The 20,235-nt window shown below is 42.5% G+C and overlaps 1 long non-coding RNA gene across 1 annotated transcript in view; it reads left to right on the forward strand.

Moving 5' to 3' along the window:
- Positions 1-20,235, forward strand: part of LOC147030526 (uncharacterized) — a 160,726-nt gene that overhangs the window by 122,064 nt on the left and 18,427 nt on the right. Inside the window, exon 4 of the long non-coding RNA XR_015056433.1 lies at positions 17,684-17,752. This is a non-coding gene — a long non-coding RNA (uncharacterized LOC147030526). The remainder of the gene's footprint in view (positions 1-17,683; positions 17,753-20,235) is intronic.

The raw sequence follows: 20,235 nt of genomic DNA on the forward strand, positions 1-20,235 counted from the left end.
ATGATGGTCTCAGCCATTGCTTTCTCCAGCTTTAGTTGTCCTGCTTCCAACTTACTAAAGCAAATGCTCATTATTTTCTTAAAGTTTGGCTTTCAATTTGTCATTGTTTTTATTCATATCATTCTTCATATCTCTCATTTCCTTTCCCAAATCATCTTTGGTTTCATTCATTTGTGCCCTTAATTTTCCCGTTAATTTAATCATGACCTGGAACGGCATCAGATGGATCCCTTGGACCATGTCCTATGATCCCACGGAGGGGGTAGAGTTCCATCCTCAGAGTGGACCCTCGTGATGCCAAGAAGAGTGGAGAAGGTTCCATTCCAAATCTCGTCATTCGGCCCTGCCTCGGTCTGGCCAACAACCATGTTCGTGCCATGATCTGCCATTTGATGGACAGCTGCCATTTTGCCTTGCTCGTCGGCCATCTTTTCTTTTTCCCTGCATGTGGTTCAATCGTGTAACATCCCTTTGAAATTTTGGATTACCCAAAAGCGCTTTATGTGCAAAACTAAATAATTTTTTAATTTCTGCCTCGAGGACTTAAGAAAGAATCCCACATCCTGAGCACCAAATGTCGCTTCGACAGGTAACGCTGACCAGTCAACGATGGCGTTATAATTAAGTTCCCACAGGAAAGACTGAATCACACGGACCCGAGCAGCATTAGTCCCTCATGTGCCCTGGTCGGATTTACTAATTTTGCCCATCTCCTGAAGAGAATGTTACCAATTTTAACTTCCCCCTCCTCCTCCCCCCCCCCCCGGGGATTCACCCAAAACCATGCCGAAATGGATTTTCACGTGACAGTCTTTTAAAGGTGAGTCAGCACATGAAACATGTTCTTAGGGAATAACAGGTTCATGATGAAGAAGGTATGGGATGACGAAAAAGGAGAATCCCTGGACAAAAATAAGACAGACATGAGAATACATGCAGATCAATCAAGCAAATGCAATACAACAAAATATACAGCCTTTAATGCAGAAAGATAAAACCTCATGGCCACAAGCACACAACCATCCACACATTCACAATGGCGAGGCCAGATGAGTTACTTGTGAAGGAGACTGGAACCGGATAGAAATGGCTATACAGCGGGCAGGTCTGCAAGCCACGGCACGAACAGGCGAACAGGCGAAGCATCCAGTAGGACAACGAGAACACAAAGCAGAATGGCAAGAGCTTGGCGAGTATCCAGGGGGATATAATGTGCCATACATCAGGAATGGAGAACAAGGAGCCCAAACAAGGTGGAATGACTTGCAGATGCAAGAGAGTGAACAGGGGCTTTAATTCCCTTTTCTCCCCCCCCTCCCCCCCCCATGCCTTTATAATGGTCTTTGTTCATGGCTATAACATTCTTTGTTCTTCTGGGAAAGGTACCCACTTGTGAGAGAGCACAGAAGCACCTTTTTGGTAACAGCACGCTTACACGGTGTCGTCACCAGCACAGCCCATACCAATCATACAACGCCTTCCAATTTGCCAATGACAATGCACTCTTTGGGGGTCTTGTAATGCCGGCGCCACATCGGATGCCAATTACAAAGATCAGGCCGTGAGGGGGTAGGGGTGGAGGAGGGTTATCAGCCCAAACATGAATTGTTGTCGTCTATGAATCATGACATGCCTGGTGTTGGCTTAATGGTAAGGGTGGTGGGCTTGGGATCCTAGGATCTTAAGTTCAAATCTCCTTCGGCTGTTGAATTAATGCCTGGTGGGGTTGACTCTTCCTGTCATCCTTCCGAGGTCGGCAAAATGAGTGCCAGCATGCTGGTATACTGTGTCTGAGTGGCGACCCGTCCAGGATTGTGCCCAATAGCCAAGCAGACTGCTTAGGCAGCACCAACGCTTTGCACAGAGTATGAGCCGAATGGATGGAATGGATGGATGAATCATGACCTGGAACGGAATTATATCGACTCCTTTTCTTCTTACCTCACCTGGTGCATTGTCTGGTTTCCAGAGAAGACAAAAGAAATAACGTTTTCCGACCTAATGCTTATTTCATCACTGCCCCCTCTCATGACAGACGTAATAAGAAGAAGACTACTTCACAGTAACAAATCCCTGTTATAAACGAATGTTCAAAGCTACTCGAGCACGTGGACCACCGAACTTATCTTCCACCGAATACATACTGCCTCCAACTTCACAATGCATTTGTAATTCTGAATCTCTGACGGGAAATAATGGAAGCAATAAAAGTGATTACAGTTTAAAGAAATTGAAAATGATGTAAAAGGAGTTGCACAGAGATATTTGGTTGAAATTGTTCCAAATTAAGCAGAAAAAAAAAACAACAACTACAGTTTAGATGTGACTAATTGACTTTTGTCAGGCCACAGCCTCATGATTACCTCTCTCGAGCTGCTTCACCTATCATTATGACTCCTGATGAAACGGATGGGTGATTTGCAAGGAAAATATGTTTTGCAGCAATAATTATTATTCATCCATGCAGCGTGGTTTCAATAAACCTTTTTTTGAGAAAAACAAAAAGGAACAATGCTAACCCATCCCAAGGAAGGGGAATGTCCTTATCAATTAAACATCCCTCTCGTAAACCAGCGCAGGCTTCATTCATCCATGTAGGCCGAAGATGCGTTGGTCAAAAAAAAAAAAATGTTTCACATCATAAACCGTTTTGCGAGAAGAAGAAAAAAAAAATCACTATATCCGAGCTGATACATCAATGACCGGGGCAGTCGTCGCGTTTTTATTAAAATCTCATCCAAAGCTTGTTCGGATGGTGGCGATGAATGCGCCTGTAAATCACATGGACAGCAACGACACACAGCATGACAGACGTTAACTCGCCTGTATTGATCTCCTTTCACGTTGGCGGCAGAGAGCATAACAAGGGACGTTTGATGGGGATACGAGGCGAAGCTTTTGGCTGCCAAGCGTTTTCAACCTGAGCCTTACACGTTTGGTTCATTTTCCCCGTTCGCTCCGCAATCCAAGGTGGTCTCCAAATTGGGCTATTTAAGAGGCATTATGGCGACATCGGCCTGCCAGCGGGTGGCAATTAAAAGACTTGCAATCTTTGATGCTCGACGGTAGGTCCCGGCATGAAGACTGCCTTTGTTGATGGTTTTATTTGATCATTTTGACTTCTTCGTTCCTCTTTCTGTTTTTAATTATCCCTTTCCACTGGCATTGAGAAGCAAACCATTTGGGACAAGCATTTATCATTATTATTATTATTATTATTATTATTATTATTATTATTATTATTATTATTGCTATCGTTATTATTTTTTCCTTCTAGTTAATGAAGAAATAGTGGGGCAACGCTTCTGCACTGACCTCCTGGAACCCAAATATGAAGCAGGAAATTATTGAAGGCACAAAAACTAATGGACTAGAAAATTTGATTTGCCACAAAGGCAGTTGTAATTCAGGTATCAGAGCAAGGCACAAGCACAACACGGCCGGCGTAATGACGCACGCTGTGCAAAGTAAAGCTTTGGCATTTAAGTAACAGCGTTTAATTTGTTGCTTCGTTTCACGGGGTTAAAGTGCTAGGCTGGGGCTATGGAACTCCTGTGACCTTCACTTTGTACCTTGGTGCAAACATTTATTAACATAACGCCTTAAGTCTCCTGGGAAAGCATCAGCACAACGTAGTGTGGTAAAGGGTGGAACATGGGAACACCTTTTCCACGCCTGATTGTTCCTGTACTCGCACCATCCCAATGCCTGGACGTGCCCTCACATTCACCCTGAACGAAACAATGACTTTAAAATGCTCCAATACAAATCCCATCACATTATGACCCCATTTTTATTTTATTTATTTATTTATTTATTTATTTATTTATTTATTTATTTATTTATTTATTTATGCCTTTTTCTTACCTCTGCCACCGAAGGTGGACGGAGGTCATGCGTTCACCCCTCTTTGTCTGTCTCTTTCTCTCTGAACAGGATATCTCAAAAAGTTATGGATAGATTTGGTGGAATGGTTTGGTGTGTAACGAGGACGAATCCATCTATCCGTTGGGACCATACTCTGTGCAGAGCGTTGGTGTTGCCTAAGCAATCTCCTGGGCTATTGGACACACCCCTGGACGGGTTGCCACTCCGACACAGGATACCAGCTAGCTGCTACTCATTTTGCCGACCTCAGAAGGATGACGGGCTGAGTCAACCCCACCTCGTAGTAATTCAACAGCCAAGCAGGATTTGAACTCAGGTCCATAGGATCCCAAGCCCACCACGCCAGCCACAAAGCCAACACCAGGTATAAGGACAGATGGATTAGATTTTGTGACGATCCGGGTACTACAATTTTAAAATGATGGATTTGGATGACACTTGGTGAAGGGATTGGGTGTGTGATAAGGACGAATTGATTAGATTTCTTGAAGATCTACATTTGGATCTAAATGCGAGAATTTTAAAGTGATGGATTCAGACGACACTTGTTGTCCAGGTTGGGTGTGTGACGATGACAAATTGATTCAATTTTGGTGAAGATCCAGATCTGGATCCTTGTACTAAGTTGTTTTTATATTTGTTAAGGGATTCTTCACCTTTGAGAGATGGAGCCAAAAACGATATATCACATGATGTCTCAAAATGAAGTGGACAGATTATTAAAAAAACCTGTTCGATGAGTTGGGAAGGTGACAAGAACAAGCTGATTAGATTTTAGTTAAAGGTTTGGTTAAGGATAAAGTACACATTGTTTGATTTTAAAAAAACAAGCATTTCTGCATGAGTGTAGTGCTTCAAAACAAACCAAAAAACGTGCAAAGCATGCTCAGGAGAAGCCTGTGTCAAAAAATTCTCATTTTATGCAAATAAGGCTGTTTTTGCATGAATAATGTTCCTTGTGCAATTACTGTACTTCTGCCAGCAAAGGTGGACGGAGGTTTTTTTCACCACCGTTTGTCTGTCTGTTTGTCTGTCTGTGAGCAGGTTATCTTAAAAAGTTATGGATGAATTCGGACGAAATTTGGTTTCTGGGTTGAGTTTGTTACAAGGACAAATTGATTCGATTTTCCTGAAGATCCAGATCCGGATCCAGATGCTGTAATTTTAAAAGTGATTCTTTAACATTGAGAAATAGGGTCAATAATGATATATAGCACATCATAACGGCACTCGGTACTGCGCAAACCTCTGCCAGGTTGAAACGTTTGCGTGTTGTATACCACTGATGTGTCGGATCCCCATCCGGACCTTCACCAAAATCGAATCGGCTTGTTACTGTCACCTACCTAACTCATTCATCACGTTTTGTCATCATACGTCAGTAACAATTTAAGATATTTCCCTTATATTTCGCCACCGAAGGTGGACGGAGGTTATGTTTTCACCCATATGTTTGTTTGTCTGTGAGCAGGATAACTCAAAAAGTTCGGAACAGATTCGGATGAAATTTGGTCGACAGGTGAGGTGTGTGACAAGGACGAATTTATTATATTTTGCTGAATGTCTGGCTTCGGATCTTGGTTCTGGAATTTTTTTTAGTGATTAGTCATCATTGAGAGAGATAAGGCCAAAAACGATATATAGCATGATATTTCAAAAAGTTATGTATAGATTTGGACAAAACTTGGTGGATAGGTTTGGTGTGTGATAAGGACAGATTGATTTGATTTGAAGATCCGGATGTGGATCCGGATTCAATTTTTTTTTAATTTTTAAGTGATTCTTCAACATTGAGACATAAAGCTGAAAACAATATTTAGCATTATATCTCAAAATGTTCTGGACGAGTGATGACAAAACTAGGTGGATGAGTTGATTAGGTGACAAGAACAAGCTGATTCGAATTTGGTTCATGTCTGGATCCAGATCCAGGCTATCGGTGGGATACAAAATGTAAAATGTTCAGCCTGGTGGAGGTATGCGCTGTACCGATTGCCGTTCTAGTTTGCTTTGCATTCAAACCCTTTAATAATCCAAAAAGTTATGCGAATGGGATATTCACAATTGTTCAATATACTTTTTTTCATCTAAAATTTGAAGGAGAAACGTTTTCTTCTTAAATAATCTGATTCTGATGGACCAGCACGTCAGTGTTGTCGAAGCAGTTTCAATCCACCCACAGTTATATTGGTTGGTTTGCCATTGCCATCCCAGCAGTTGTCAGGACAGGAATTTTTGAGTTGGCCATGGTGTCAGCGATAGCTCACCTACTCCGCGAAGGACACCATCAGGTATTTGACATCCACCATCTAATGCCAGCAGATGGGCGCCAGTTTGACATCCATGTGAGGGACGACACATATTGATGAATCGCCTTCCCTGTGAAATATTGTGATGACAGATTGTAACTGGGTTGGGATTCAAATCCAGGCCAGACAGCTTTGAGGCGAGTGTGCGTACCTCCAGGCGATCCTGCAAACCCTTTATCAATATACATCACGATATAGTGAAAATAAATAAATCTGAGTTTCTTGCACGATTGTGAGTTTAATCATGTTTGCAGATCTTTTTGAATACCCCTCACAATCTCAGTTTGGCAGTTTATTTATTTGATGTATTTCAGTATACCTTTTAATAAAATTAATGTGCGGGTAATCATTTTTTGGGTTTTCACTGTTACTAATCTGAGAGTCCACCTATTGCTCTCAATATTGTTACGGTTGTGGAAATTCACAGAACACCATTCAGATTCCCCAGAGATCAGTTATTTCGGTAAGTGTGTGTTCCAGGTTAGAATTCCCCACCAATGTATAACGGGAATTGTTCGTGCACGGGATGTGCATCTTTGAGGTAGTGCTATTCTTTTCTATCTTTATTTTAACAATAACAACAACAATAACAACAACAACAACAACGACAACCCACAGCCGCGTCTGACGGTGATTTCCAACACAGCCGCGTTTGACGGTGATTTCCAACACGGCCGCGTTTGACGGTGATTTCCAACACGGCCACGTTTGACGGCAAGAACGGATCAAAAAGGCCTTACCCTCTGAAGAAGCTGGCCAATCGGAAGTGAGAGGGGCGGATCCAGCCTGGTGAAAGTTAAAAGGTGAAAAGGGGGAGGGCGCTAATTTCGGGTGGTGAAGCCCAGAGCGACCCATCCCCTTGGGGCTATAAAAAGCTGCGTTCGCTCGCCGACGAAGGCAGTCGCGGAGAGCACCGGAGTTGGGCTGGGCCGTTGGAGAGAGTCTGGAGTCTGGAGTCCAGAGTCAGGGGAGTTGAGTGGAGTTGGGAGCGCTTGAGGAGAGCGCTTGAGTAGAGCGCTGCAGTTGAGTTGGCGTGGGGAGCTCGGAGGCAGTGGAGAGCAGTGGAGAGCTGGTTGCTTCGAGTTCGTGCTGCGCTGGAGTTTGTGGCTTGCGGTTGGCGGTGGGAGTGGAGAGACACCCCATCGAGAGCTGGAGAGTTCGGAGTTTGGGCAGTTGCTTTGCTGGGGGTTCGCCGGCGCAACCAGGAGGCCTGAGTCGAGACCCATTCACTCCTCCAGCGCGTCGTCGGCTAGGCCAGGCCGCAGTGGAGGCCGGACGACCAAGGGAGCCAGTCGGAGCTCGGGGGTCCGGGCAAAGACACCAAGGGTCACCGAACAAGGACACAGCGAATCACCACGAGGGTGGCCAGTTAGCCCGCCCGGTCTCTCGGAGCCCCTTCGGTCATCCCGGCTCCGAGTAATTATAAAGGCTCACGAGCCCGGTTCTTTCTTTTTGGGGTTTTGGATGAAAGTCTGTGGCGCCTTGTCTACCTAAGTAGAACTGATTAAGTGCATGACTGTGTACATGATAATAGGCATCGGCTGGAGGTCTTTGCTCGTGTCTCGTCCCCATCCCCCCATTCATTGCATATGTGCATTTAAAATAAATACCCCTATTGTTTGAATGTTAAACCTGCTCGTTGTGTCATTCTGCCATTGACTGCCATGATGCGTTCGGAAAACTAGCTGGCTTTTAACGCCGATAAAATAATCTGGTCCGACGGGGATCTGGCGAAATAAAACTGCTCGGCACTCGCATACGGAACGAGCCGCTTAAGCAGCTCGTTCTCGTGCAGGCCCCTTCGAGGTATAAACTCCCGGTATCTCTGTCTGCACGAATAATTAGGTACATCGACAATTCGGCGATTGACCCTGTAGCGTGGACAGAGGGATTGGCTGGTTTATGGTGTGTTAAAAAACACCTGTAGCTGGGTTTCGGTGTCGATCCGGAAGCTACGACTAGATTGCACGTTCGTGGGCGTGCGCGGCCGCAATTGGGCTAAGGCGGTCGTCCGCACGCTGAACGGGCGGAAATCTACAACAATATCTTGCAAATCTAATATATATAGCTCAATTCGTGTTTGTTTGTTTGTTTATACATGCTTCAAAAACTAAAAAAGTGAATGAATCAAATTCAGCAAAATATTGCATGTTGCCTAAAGGTACCCCAAGTATGGTTTCTGTCAGGGTAGCATATCTGGGGGAGGGGGTTCAGTGTTGGGGAAGACGCCCATTCTCTTTATATAAATGTGTATTGTATAGCGCCACCTGGTGGTATCTGGTATTCCAAACCATCTTACTCTTGTAGAAATAAAGTTTAACAACTTATTCTGCATTATGGTGATGTTACAATCTGAGTGAGATTCATTCGAAATTTTCAAAATGTTTCATTTCACTCATTTTAAGCAGAGGTTAAAACCAAAGCATCCAACTCTGAGCTTCACAGCGAAACAGAAGTGATATTTTTTGCTCATGCCATATACACGACATAGCCAAAAGGCTGTAGACACCTGCTCGTCCAACATCTCATTCCAAAATGATGGGCATTAATATGGAGTTGGTCTCCTCTTTGCTGCTATAACAGCCTCCACTCTTCTGGGAAGGCTTTTCACTCGATGTTGGAACATTGCTGCAGAGATTTGCTTCTATTCAGCCACAAGAGCATTTCGTGAGGTTGGGCACTGATGTTGGGTGATTAGGTCTGGCTTGTAGTCGGTCATCCAATTTTGCCCAAAGGTGTTCGATGAGGTTGAGGTCAAGGCTCTGTGTAGGCTAGTCAAGTTCTTCCACACCGATCTCGCCAAACCATTTCTGTATGGACCTCACTTTGTGCACGGGGGCATTGTCATGCAGAAACAGGAAAGGGCCTTCCCCATTCTGTCGCCACAAAGTTGGAAGCACAGAATCATTTAGAATGTCATTGTATGCTGCAGTGTTAAGATTTCCTTTCGCTGGAACTAAGGGGCCAAGCCCGACTCATGAAGAACAGCCCCATTCCATTACTCCTCCTTCACCAAAGTTTACAGTTGGCACTATGCATCCGGGCAGGTAGCATTCTCCTGGAATCCGCCAAACCCATGATTCGTCCGTCGGATTGCCAAATGGTGAAACATGATTAATCACGACAGAGAACGGGTTTCCACTACTCCAGAGTCCAATGGCGGTGAGCTTTACACCACTCCAGCCGACGCTTGGCATTGCGCATGGTGATCTTAGGCTTGTGTGCGGCTGCTTGGCCATGGAAACTCATTTCATGAAGTTCTCGACAAACAGTGCTTGTACTGACATTGCTTCCACAGTCAGTTTGGAACTCAGTTGTGAGTGTTGCAACCGATGACAGACGATTTTTCCACGCTACGCGCTTCAGCACTTGGCAGTCCCGTTCTGTGAACTTGTGTGGCCTGCCACTTCGCGGCTGAGCTGTTGTTGTTCCGAGACGTTTCCACTTCACATTAACAGCACTTACTGTTAACTGGGGCAGCTCCAGCAGGGCAGAAATTTGATGAACTGACTTGTTGGAAAGGTGGTATCCTATGATGGTGCCACGTTGAAAGTAACAACTCTTCAGTATGGCCCATTCTACTGCCAATGTTTGTCTATGGAGATTGCATGACTGTGTGCTTGATTTTTTTCACCAGTCAGCAATGGGTGTGGCTGAAATAGCTGAATCCACTAATTATTATGGGTGTTCTCATACTTTTAGCCATGTAGTGTATAAGCAGCAAAGATGGTTGATGGAGGTGAGGTTATCTGATTTCAAAGTAGATGGAAGTTGACCTTGGGCAAATTACAGAGTGAAAAGAGGAGAATGTTTGTGAAGTGCAATGCTGTATGTTGTCTTTTGATAAAATCAGTCAGCAAAGCGACATGTACTTTTGCCTGTGTTCATATATAACTTCCCTGTCAACCTGGCATGCTTTCTTTGTATTACTATTCAACTGCAGATCTGCATTAAAAAAAAAGAGATTTGTCGACACTTTCATTATTGTTTGCTTTCTTGCTTATTAGACAAAGAACTGTTTGGTTGTCTGCGATCTGTTTTGCATGAAACAAAGGAAGGGTGTTGTGGTGAGGCAAAGAAAGGAAAGAGAGGAGAACAGGGTTGAAGGAGGTGAATGGATGTGCTATTTAAAAGAAAACACTTGTGTCTTGTCATAAGTACAACATATAAAACTCAAATTGTCCTGCAAAGTTTAACTGTTTCAGCATGGATCTAAAGTAATTCAACGCATTGCCCAAGTGCAGATGGAAAACCATATCGAACATTTGTCAGTCATTGTTTGTCTTCGGTAAGTTAGACTGACAGAAAGACATGCACACAATGTATCTCCATTAATAGGTACCCACAATGATGGACGAGTTCGTGACCTGACGGAAGGTTTATAAGTGAAATGAAAGAAACAATTTTTCTTCATAATCCTTTAAAACAATGTACATTAACTCTCGTCATTTTATACTTCTTCAAACTGCTTTAAACTGAACAATCGCTCTTATTTTGTTTTTTTCTACTTCTATATGTATGTTTTGTTTGAAGAAATTATTTCTATCAGTGCTCTACTGGGGTTGGTAATATAAACATTTCAATTTATTTTCTACAATTTGATTCTTAAGTTCAATCCTGCTTTATATTTTATTCGTCTTATTTAACATTCATGATTTGAATTCTGTTACATATTATGGGGGCTGGTTAGATGGCTTAGAAGTATACATCCTTGCCTCTGAGCTGTCTTGTTTGTGGTGGACAGTAAAGATGCCACAGTGTCTTGCGCCAAAAGTAATTGAGTCATCACCAGCAGCCAAAAGAAATTACAAATCTTTGCCACTTTCAGTCGAGTATCGCGTGATGGAGTGGCAATCTGTCCAGGATTGGTTCTAGTCTTGGAATGGCTACGGACTTGTTGTGAATGCCCTTGAAGCTCTCTCAATGATATGAATCTCTGTCAAGAGGTGTAAATAGACTTCCATGATTATGATGATTATGAGGGTACCAGAAGCCTTTCTGGCTGTGGTACCAAATTGTTTCTGTTCTGTTTCTTTTTATTGTTGTTTTTCGTCCCTTTTTTGGATTTTTTTTTTTTGCTCAACATTTTTTTTCCTTATCCGATTGACACAAAGTTTTCAGGGTATGAATGACCCCCATGGAGACTATTTTAATGATAATTACGACGTCATAGGTCATGTGGTATGGCAGCCATATTGGATTAAACGAAAAATAAAAAATAATTGTATCTAAAATTGCTGATCAGAAAAATTTGAGACTTATCACATCACATTCAACTGCCAATGGAGAATAAGGACATTGTAATGATGACGTCATAGGTGAAATTGTAGAGCAGCCAAAATTGATTTACTTGATATCCTTGTGCTAAAAATCTGAAATTTCATCCACAGAATCTATGACCAAATTAAGACCAAACATTAAGTTTATGTCATATGTCATGTGGTTTGGCAGCCATATTGTTTTTTTTTTTAATAAAAGGGAAAAATAATCTTCTTCTCCAGAACTGCTTTACAGATCAAAGTGACTCTGCACCCAAATGATTGACCAGTCATACTAAATAAAGTTTGATAACTAAGATGTCCTTGGTCATATGGTCTTGCAGCCATCTTGGATTTACCTTAAAACCTTCAAAAATCTTTCTCAGAACGGCTGCACAGATTGAGGGAAAACTTCACAGACATGTTCCTCATGAAATGGGGATACTAGGGTGATGAAGAATAATTGATTGGTCATGTGGTTTGGTGGCTATATTGAATTGAAGAAAAATATTAAAAAATGTTTTCTCTGGAACTGCTTATCTGATTGAAGTGAAATTTACCAAATATCATCCAACACTATTGTTGCATACAGTGTGAAAATGATGGCATGATCAATCACGTGGTGTGGCAACCATCTTATGTGGTGTGTGGATTGAAGGAAAAAAAATTGAAAATCTATATCTCAAGAACCACTTAACGGATCAATCTGAATCTTCATTTGTATGATCAATTACCAATGGAGGAACAAATATTTGCAAACTATGACATGTTCAGTCACGTGGTTCGGTCGCCATCTTGAATGTAAGCCAAACAATTTCTTTTTCTTCAGAACCGCTCAACGGATCAATCCAAAACTTCACAGATATGATCGAGTACCCATGGGTAAAATGTTTTGTGAATTAAGTCATCATTCACATGGTATGTCAGACATCTTGGATAGAAAGAAAACCATTAAAAATCACTTCTCTGAAACCATGATGCTTCTCGGAATCCATACATACATACATATCAAACAATTGAGTTCTTTATTTCAGACTGATTGCAGACATAAATTGAGACATGCTGACAAAGTCAGACCTGGAAGCATTATCATTGCTCGCAGTTCTCTTTTTTTTAAATTGTTATTATTACTATTACTATTATTATTGTACAACGCTCCTTCCAAATCCATATCCATGCCACGTCATCGCCGGGCGCCGAAGATAGGGAGTACTCAGTTTTTACTCCATTTCCAGTACGTGACTGGCCAAGGACAGCAATACTAAATTTTGGTGAAGATCTGAATCCAGATCTGGATCTGAGAATTTTTTAAGTGATTCTTCACCATTGAGAGATGAGTCAAAAACTATATATAGCATGATATCTCAAAGTTGGATAGGTTACAAGTACAAGCCGATTCAATTTTGGTTAAGGTCCGGATTCTTATCCGACCTCTCAGTGGGATACAAAATGTAAACTCTTCCACCTGGTGGAGGTACAGTATGTGCTCTACCGATTGTCATTCAGTTTCGCCAAATTGTCGCTCTCCGAGTGATTTTTTTTTTCATTTTCTTGGTCGTTTGTCCGGGCGATATCTCAGCCATCCTTTGAGCCAGGAAGCTGAAAGTTGTGGACAAAAGTGAAGATTTACTTTGGCAAAAACAACATTTTTCATTTTTTGATTAATCAATTAATTGATTAATTACTTAAATATTATGGATTTATTAATTCTTTATTTACTTATTTTTCTCATCTGGGCAATATCTCGGGCACCCTTTGAGCTTGGATACTGATATTTGGACACGACAGTGAACAAGTAATTTGGCAATAAAGGGTATTTTTGATTTATTGAATGATCAATTAATCGATTAATTATATTCATTTTTCGATGATTTACTAAATTTTCAAAGAGTTACAGATTTGGATGAAACGGCGGTGGTTTCAGTATGCTATTAGGCAATCGCTGAATCAATCAATTATTGCACACCGCTCACTCCAAATCGGTCTCCATATGCTGCATGGCAAGTATCATTTGTACATACATATGTACCTCAGAAGTACATATGTACACACAAATGAAGTATCATTTGAACATATTGTCATCTCCAGGGGGTTAAGACTGACCTGGACGGATAATCGAACTATTTCCCTTGGAGGTGAAGAACCGAATTCCTCGGAGATTAATGGTGCGCGCGGGATGGAGGGCGGCAAGGACACGTCACAGACTGGGGAACACGGACGGAGGACGAAGGTTTATACAAATAGACAACACGAGCAAAGTTCATAAATAGGGGTTTAATAAACAGAAATCAAATGTTTATCATGGAAATAAATCGAACAGGAATTTAGGTTACCTCACGTTTCATAATTATCCGATTTGAGGCGCCTCCACACAGACTTTAATACAGACAAGGGGACAGAATAAATAAAAGAATAATCCTCCCTTTCTCCCAGCACTTATCTGTGTGCTCAAAGATGAGTTACTGGAGCTTGGGGTTTGCCAAACCACGTTTGTGCAGAAAAATGGCCCAAAATGGTGCCAAGCTGCTCTTTGAGTGGGAAGCATACAGGAGGTCGTTCGTGAGGATGGTCCCTTTGTTAAGGGCTCAGAAGCTCTCATGAAAGTTCCTCCTCACGATAGAGATTGCTGCCGCCGCCGCTCTCCGCAAAATGGCGCCATCAATGGAACAACATGAGACGCTGAGGCATGGCCTCGCATGACTCAGCCGAGCAGTCAATGGCCAGCGACTTGCTCCATCACGCGAGCAAATCCACCTCAGCATGAAAACGTGAATTGTGCAGCGTTCACCGTGTTGAGGGAAAGCCAGCCGCAATGCCTTTCTCTTCCAACCGCCATCTCCTCACTCGCTTCTGTCCCGCACCATCTGACTCTTCCTCAATCCACTCCCTTCTCACGCCATGCCCCATCTATCATCCACCCCAGGAGCATGGTCTCGCTAGTTGTCATTCCTGGAGGTGAGGTTTTCACCTGCTCAGAAATGTCCAGCTCGGTTGTTGTTTTAAGGACGTGATTCCTTTTTATTGCCCGTCTTGGAAATGCAAAGCCATAGGAAAAGGTCACAGGGTGCAATCACATACCGGGAGAAATTAGCCTTAATCCAAACCTAAGTAACACAGCACCACCCCGGTGCGGTGACATGTAACAACTTAAGCTCACAGTTTTCACACTTAAATTACATTGAAATATCTCCCACCCATCCATGGACCAGGCTACCCGATACAATCCTACCTTTGCTCTGAAATTCCTCCATCTACCCAACAAACACAACAATATTTACCTCAGAAGTACCCTCTCAACTCCCTCTCAATCCCGTCTCCATGTGCTGCATGGCGGGATCCTTGGGTCCCGAGTTCAAATCCCACTTGGCTGTTGAATTAATACCAAGTGGGGTTGATTCAGCCTGTCATGCTTCTGAGGTCAGCAAAAATGAGTACCAGCTTGCTGGGATGATTGAGCCATTTGAGTATCCTGTGTCAGAGTGGTGACCTGTCCAGGATTGTGTCCAATAGCCCAGGAGACTGGTTCGGCAGTACCAACGCACACAGTATGGTCCCAATGGATTGGATTATTACCTTCCTCACCGAAGGTAAAGGAGGTTATGTTTTCACCCCTGGTTGTTTATTTGTTTGTCTTTGTTTGTTTGTCTCTGTACAGGATATCTCAAAAAAGTTGTCGACGGATCCGGATGAAATTTGGTGGGCAGGTTCGGTATGTGAAAAGGACGAACTGATTAGATTTTGGTGAAGATCCGGATCCGACGACTATAATTTTTTTCAGTGATTCTTCACCATTGACATATAGGGCCAAAAATGATATATAGCATGGAATCTCAAAAAGTTGTGGACGTATTCGGATGAATATTGATGGACACGTTGGATGTGTGGCAAGGAAGAATTGCTCAATTTTGGTGAAGATCCAGATTCGGATCTGGGTACGAGAGTTATTTAATTTTTAAAGTGATTCTTCACCATTGAGAGATGGGGCCAAAAACGATATAGTACTGTGTGTGTTGAATGATATTTCAATAATGTATTGGGCCCGATATGTTCTCATGGATCAGGCATTGAGTGGCGGAGGTAATGTGCTCTTCCGAATGCCCTTCTAGTTATTATTAGTATTTCACACAGATGTTGCACAAAGCAGGGTTAAACAATACGAGACTTTCAAAATGATGTAATCCACCCCAGAATGCTCGGCACCCATGCGCAGAAACCCCGAGAAGTAACGTTATTTTTCTGGCCATGTGAACAGTGATCATGCATGTGTAGAAATGATTGTTACCAAAAATGGCTCACAAAGCTTATAGAGACATGACAGAAGTAAATAGACACCACGATTTTTAATGAATATATATTTTGAACATTTGAAATACATTTGATCCATTTTTAGCTTTCCTGTTCGAAGAAGAGAGCTATAGCAATACCCCCGATGTGAGCGTGAGCGTCAGCATCAGCGTGAGCATGAAAATGTTAAAGTTTTTGGTGCAAGTTATTTAGAAGCTTTCCATTCATTTAATATGTGTAATAGGATGCTGATATTTGGCATGGAGGTTCCTTTGGGGTATATTATTGGTGTAGTTAAGTTGAAATTAAAAAATAATTTCAATTGTTTTTAATTTTTGACCTGTTTTGAACTTAACTTTTTTGTAACACATCATTGTTAAAGCTTTTGGTGCAAGTTATTTGGAAGCTTGCCATTCATTTAATATGTGTATTAGGATGCTGATATTTGGCATGGAGATTGCTTTGGGGTATATTATTGAAGTAGTGAAGTTGAAATTCAAAAATAATTTCAATTATTTTTAAATTTTTGACCTGTTTTGAACTTAACTTTTTTGTAGCACATCAACGTTAAAATTATTTCCTTTCTCATGTTTTTATCTACCAAACTATTTTTTACTGATTACAATATACAAACACATATATTGCTTTAAAATTATTTGGATCACACTTCACTGCAATGCTTTATAAAAAATATTAATTATTAGACTAGTCTTTTAAAAACAATAAATGTATAAACAGGCGACCATTGGGTGGCTTTGACACCAACTCTCTGGTAATACATACACTAGTATTTGGTGGACTTAGCATTTACAGATTTCAACGCCTTTACTCTTTCAGGCAAAGAACTAACGAGTTCCGAAATTTTCTCTTGTGGGATTTCTGTCCAAGCTTCACGCAAAAGATTTCGGAATTCTGCCGGTGATGTTGGTTTCCTGGACTTCTTCCACACAGCTCGATCCAATATGGCCCGGAGGTGTTCAATGGGATTCATGTCAGGACACTGACTTGGCCGTGGAAGTCGCTTGATCCCATTTCTGTCCTGCCCTTCTTTGGTCTTTTTTGGAGTGTGGCATGGAGCTCCATCTTCCATGAATAGTGTTGTTTTTGACCATCTGACCAGTGGAGAAGACTGGGAGAAGTCCATCCTCAAGGATAGAAATGTATATTGTAGAGTTGATGTCGCCAACACACTCCACAAGCTCTCACCGACCAGTGCTCCAGATTGCTCCCCACACCATCACTGAAAAACCATCATGTTTGACAGTTGGTTGCAATCGGTTCAAAGAACTCTTGACTAGGAAGTCTCCAGACCCAAACACATCCACTTTCAGGAAATTGAGCAAATTGGGACTCGTCTGAAAAAAATGAGTTTGCCAAAACTCCAATTGTCTAGTGGCCATCTCATCAGCCCACTTCTTTCTCCTTTGAATGTTGGCTGGTCTAAGAAGAGGTTTTCTCCGAGTTGCTCTCCCATAGTAGCCCAGTTGATGAAGGTCCCGCTCGGTAGTTGTTGAGCTAATTTGGACCTCCTCTGTACCATCTGCTGCCTTGCGATGCGAGTTTTCTCAATGGACCACTTGACAGCTCAAAGACACCTTTCTGAGGGCCCTGATCGGCCAGAACAGGAAGCTGCGGATTCCTTGCCTTTACTGGTGAATTGCACAATCACCCGATTGACCATTCAAAGTGGAATGCCAAGGTTCTGAGCTATCTGACGCTGGCTGACTCCACCTTCTGATTGGCCAACAATTCGTCCTCCTTGAAAATCGCAAAGGTCATGTGCTCCCTAGGTTTGAGGCATGGTTAATTGTCGTACACAACCCACGAACTCGTTTCTGCAAATAAGTAGTTGAATATGAGTACAAATCGCTGAGTAAAACTTGCTTTATACAGATGAAATGAATAAATTTAAGGTGTTTATTTACTTCTGCCATCTCTCTGTAGAAAAGAAGCAGAAAATACATGGAAAAATACCTGAGAGAAAGCTGTGGCGTGCCTCGGAACAACAAAAGAGTAAGAATGATTAACAACTCATATCTGGGGCTTGTGAATGCACAAGGAAAGTTCAAAATCATCATTTAAAATTATATTTACTATTAATCAACTGAGGTGGGGAGAAGGTGGGAGAAGTGTGAGCTGCAAGGACTGTTATAAATATATTGTTTGTTTGGTTCCGGCACCACGAGAAATAAAGTAACCACTAAAAGTGTGTGTGTGTGTGTGTGTATGTGCGTGCGTGTTGTAATATCAATGTATGTGTAATGTGTTGTAATTCCTTCCAAGTGTTGTAATATCAATGTGGTATTCCAAAGCTCCATTGCTTTCTCTCTCAATTTGATGGCGGGGTTGATCGTGTACAATTGTATGAGTTTTATTATCCATAATTGTGGGACACATTCAAAAGCTTTTTTGTCGTCTATCCATGCTGTGGATAATTTGGTTCTTCTTGTATTGCATTTTTAGAGTTTGGCCTTGTTTAGTAGTAGGAGGTATTGTTTAGTAGTCCACAGCATGTTTCCATAGCATCCTCTTTTACATCCCTTCTGTTCTGCCTCAAAGTGGAAGGTGGTGGTATATCTTGTTGTTTTAGGTGATGGTACATAATTTAAATCTGTGATGATTCCCATCAGAAGTTTGTATGTTATTGGTCTATACTTGTGAGGTAGTTGGGCTTCCTCAGAATTTGGGATGAGGAAGGTGTTACCCTCTGTGAGCGATTCATCCATCACATTTTCCTCTTGGGTAAGTTTGTTGAATGCTCGAGCATAGTGATTGTGGAGAGCATTGATTTGCTTTATCCAGAAGTTTGGAGTTCCATCTGGGCCTGAGGTTTTAAACTTTGGCATTTTTGGAAGTCCCTCCCCACCAATCAAATTTCACTGGGGGAGGGGGAGGGAATGGGGGGGGCAGGGAGGTGGAGGGCATGAAAATAATAATAACCATTCCTTTCACACCGTGAAGTGCATAAGGCTGCCAAGGCAGTTTAATTGGCAAAGGAGTACAGTTTTGGACGGGTCACCACTCTGACACAGGTTACCGAAATGGCATATTACCCCAGTAAAATGGTACTCATTTTGCCAACCACAGAAGGATGATAAGCTGAGTCAATCCACCTGATGCTGTTTTAACGGTACAACAGGAGTTCAAACTTAAGACCCCAACATCTTTAGTCAGCCACCTTAACCATTAAGCCAAAACCAGGCTTCTGTTAAGAGCATGGTACATCAAAATCAAAATCGATAGATCATAAACAATACTTAGGGATTTTAACCAGAGGATATGATTACACCTCTGTATGAAAAATACCTTGCAATAATTAACTTCTGAAGCAAATCCAATGAGGAAAGCCAGCTTCATTCTCAATCCCAAATGATGGTATGCCTTGGGAAGCAGTGTCCCTGGCTGGCACAATGCAGCTTTTGTCAGATGTCTAAATAGTAATGGGACTGACTTCACAGAAATTTTATTCCAAAAAATATATTGAAATCACAGCTTGTCCCCTTCAAAATAGTTTCCCTCCAGTCTCACACACTTGTCCATCCTCTTCTTCCATGCTTCGATGCATCCCCAGAAGTCTTCTGGAATCCCCCGGAGCTCCGTCGTCACGACCCTTTTGATGGCCTCCACATCAGGAAATCAGGTCCCCTTGATCACCCCCTTGAGCTTGGGGAATAGGAAAAAATCACAAGGAGCCAAGTCTGGCGAATACGGGGGTTGCTCCAGAGTTGGCACGTTCCTCTCCGCCAGAAACTGTTGGATGCTCAGGGCACTGTGAGCAGGGGCATTGTCATGGTGAAGCACCCAGGCATTGTTCTTCCATAGATCTCTCCTCTTGTCCTGGACTGATCTCATGAGGCACCAGAGGATCTCCTTTTACACATATTGATTCACCGTTTGACCCTGTGGTAGAAACTCGAAGTGGACGATGCCCTTGATGTCAAAAAAACGCGACGAGCATCACCTTGACCTTCGACTTCGACATCCTTGCTTTCTTTGGTCTTGGTGATGCCGGACTTTTCCACTGCCGATTCTGTCGTTTGGTCTCGGGATCATATTCGAATATCCATGATTCATCACCAGTAATGACTCTCCCGAGCAGGTCTGGATCGTCCTCGAGGTGCTCGATAATGTCTTGACAGACAGTGACTCTTTGCTGTTTCTGGTCCTCGGACAGCAGCTTGGGGACCATCTTGCACACCTTGCAATTTTGAGATTTTCAGTGATGATACTCCAGACAGTGTCCTTGTTGATGGAAAGTTCTTCAGCAATCATCCGCACCATGAGTCGACGATCTGCGCGCATCATCTGCTTCATACGCTCGATGGTGACCGCCGTTCTGCTCATTGAAGGTATTCCAGACCGTGGATCATCTTCAACCTCCTCCTGTCCCTCTTTGAACCTCTTGTGCCATTCAAATGCACATGTACGTGACATTGTTTCTTCCCCGTAGACTTGCTGCAGCATTGTGAAGGATTCGGAAGGTGTTTTGCCAATCT

Source organism: Eptatretus burgeri, chromosome 3, assembly GCF_056783735.1.
Source record: "Eptatretus burgeri isolate ZD-2024b chromosome 3, Ebu_testis_v1, whole genome shotgun sequence".
Classification (NCBI taxonomy): Eukaryota; Metazoa; Chordata; class Myxini; order Myxiniformes; family Myxinidae; genus Eptatretus; species Eptatretus burgeri.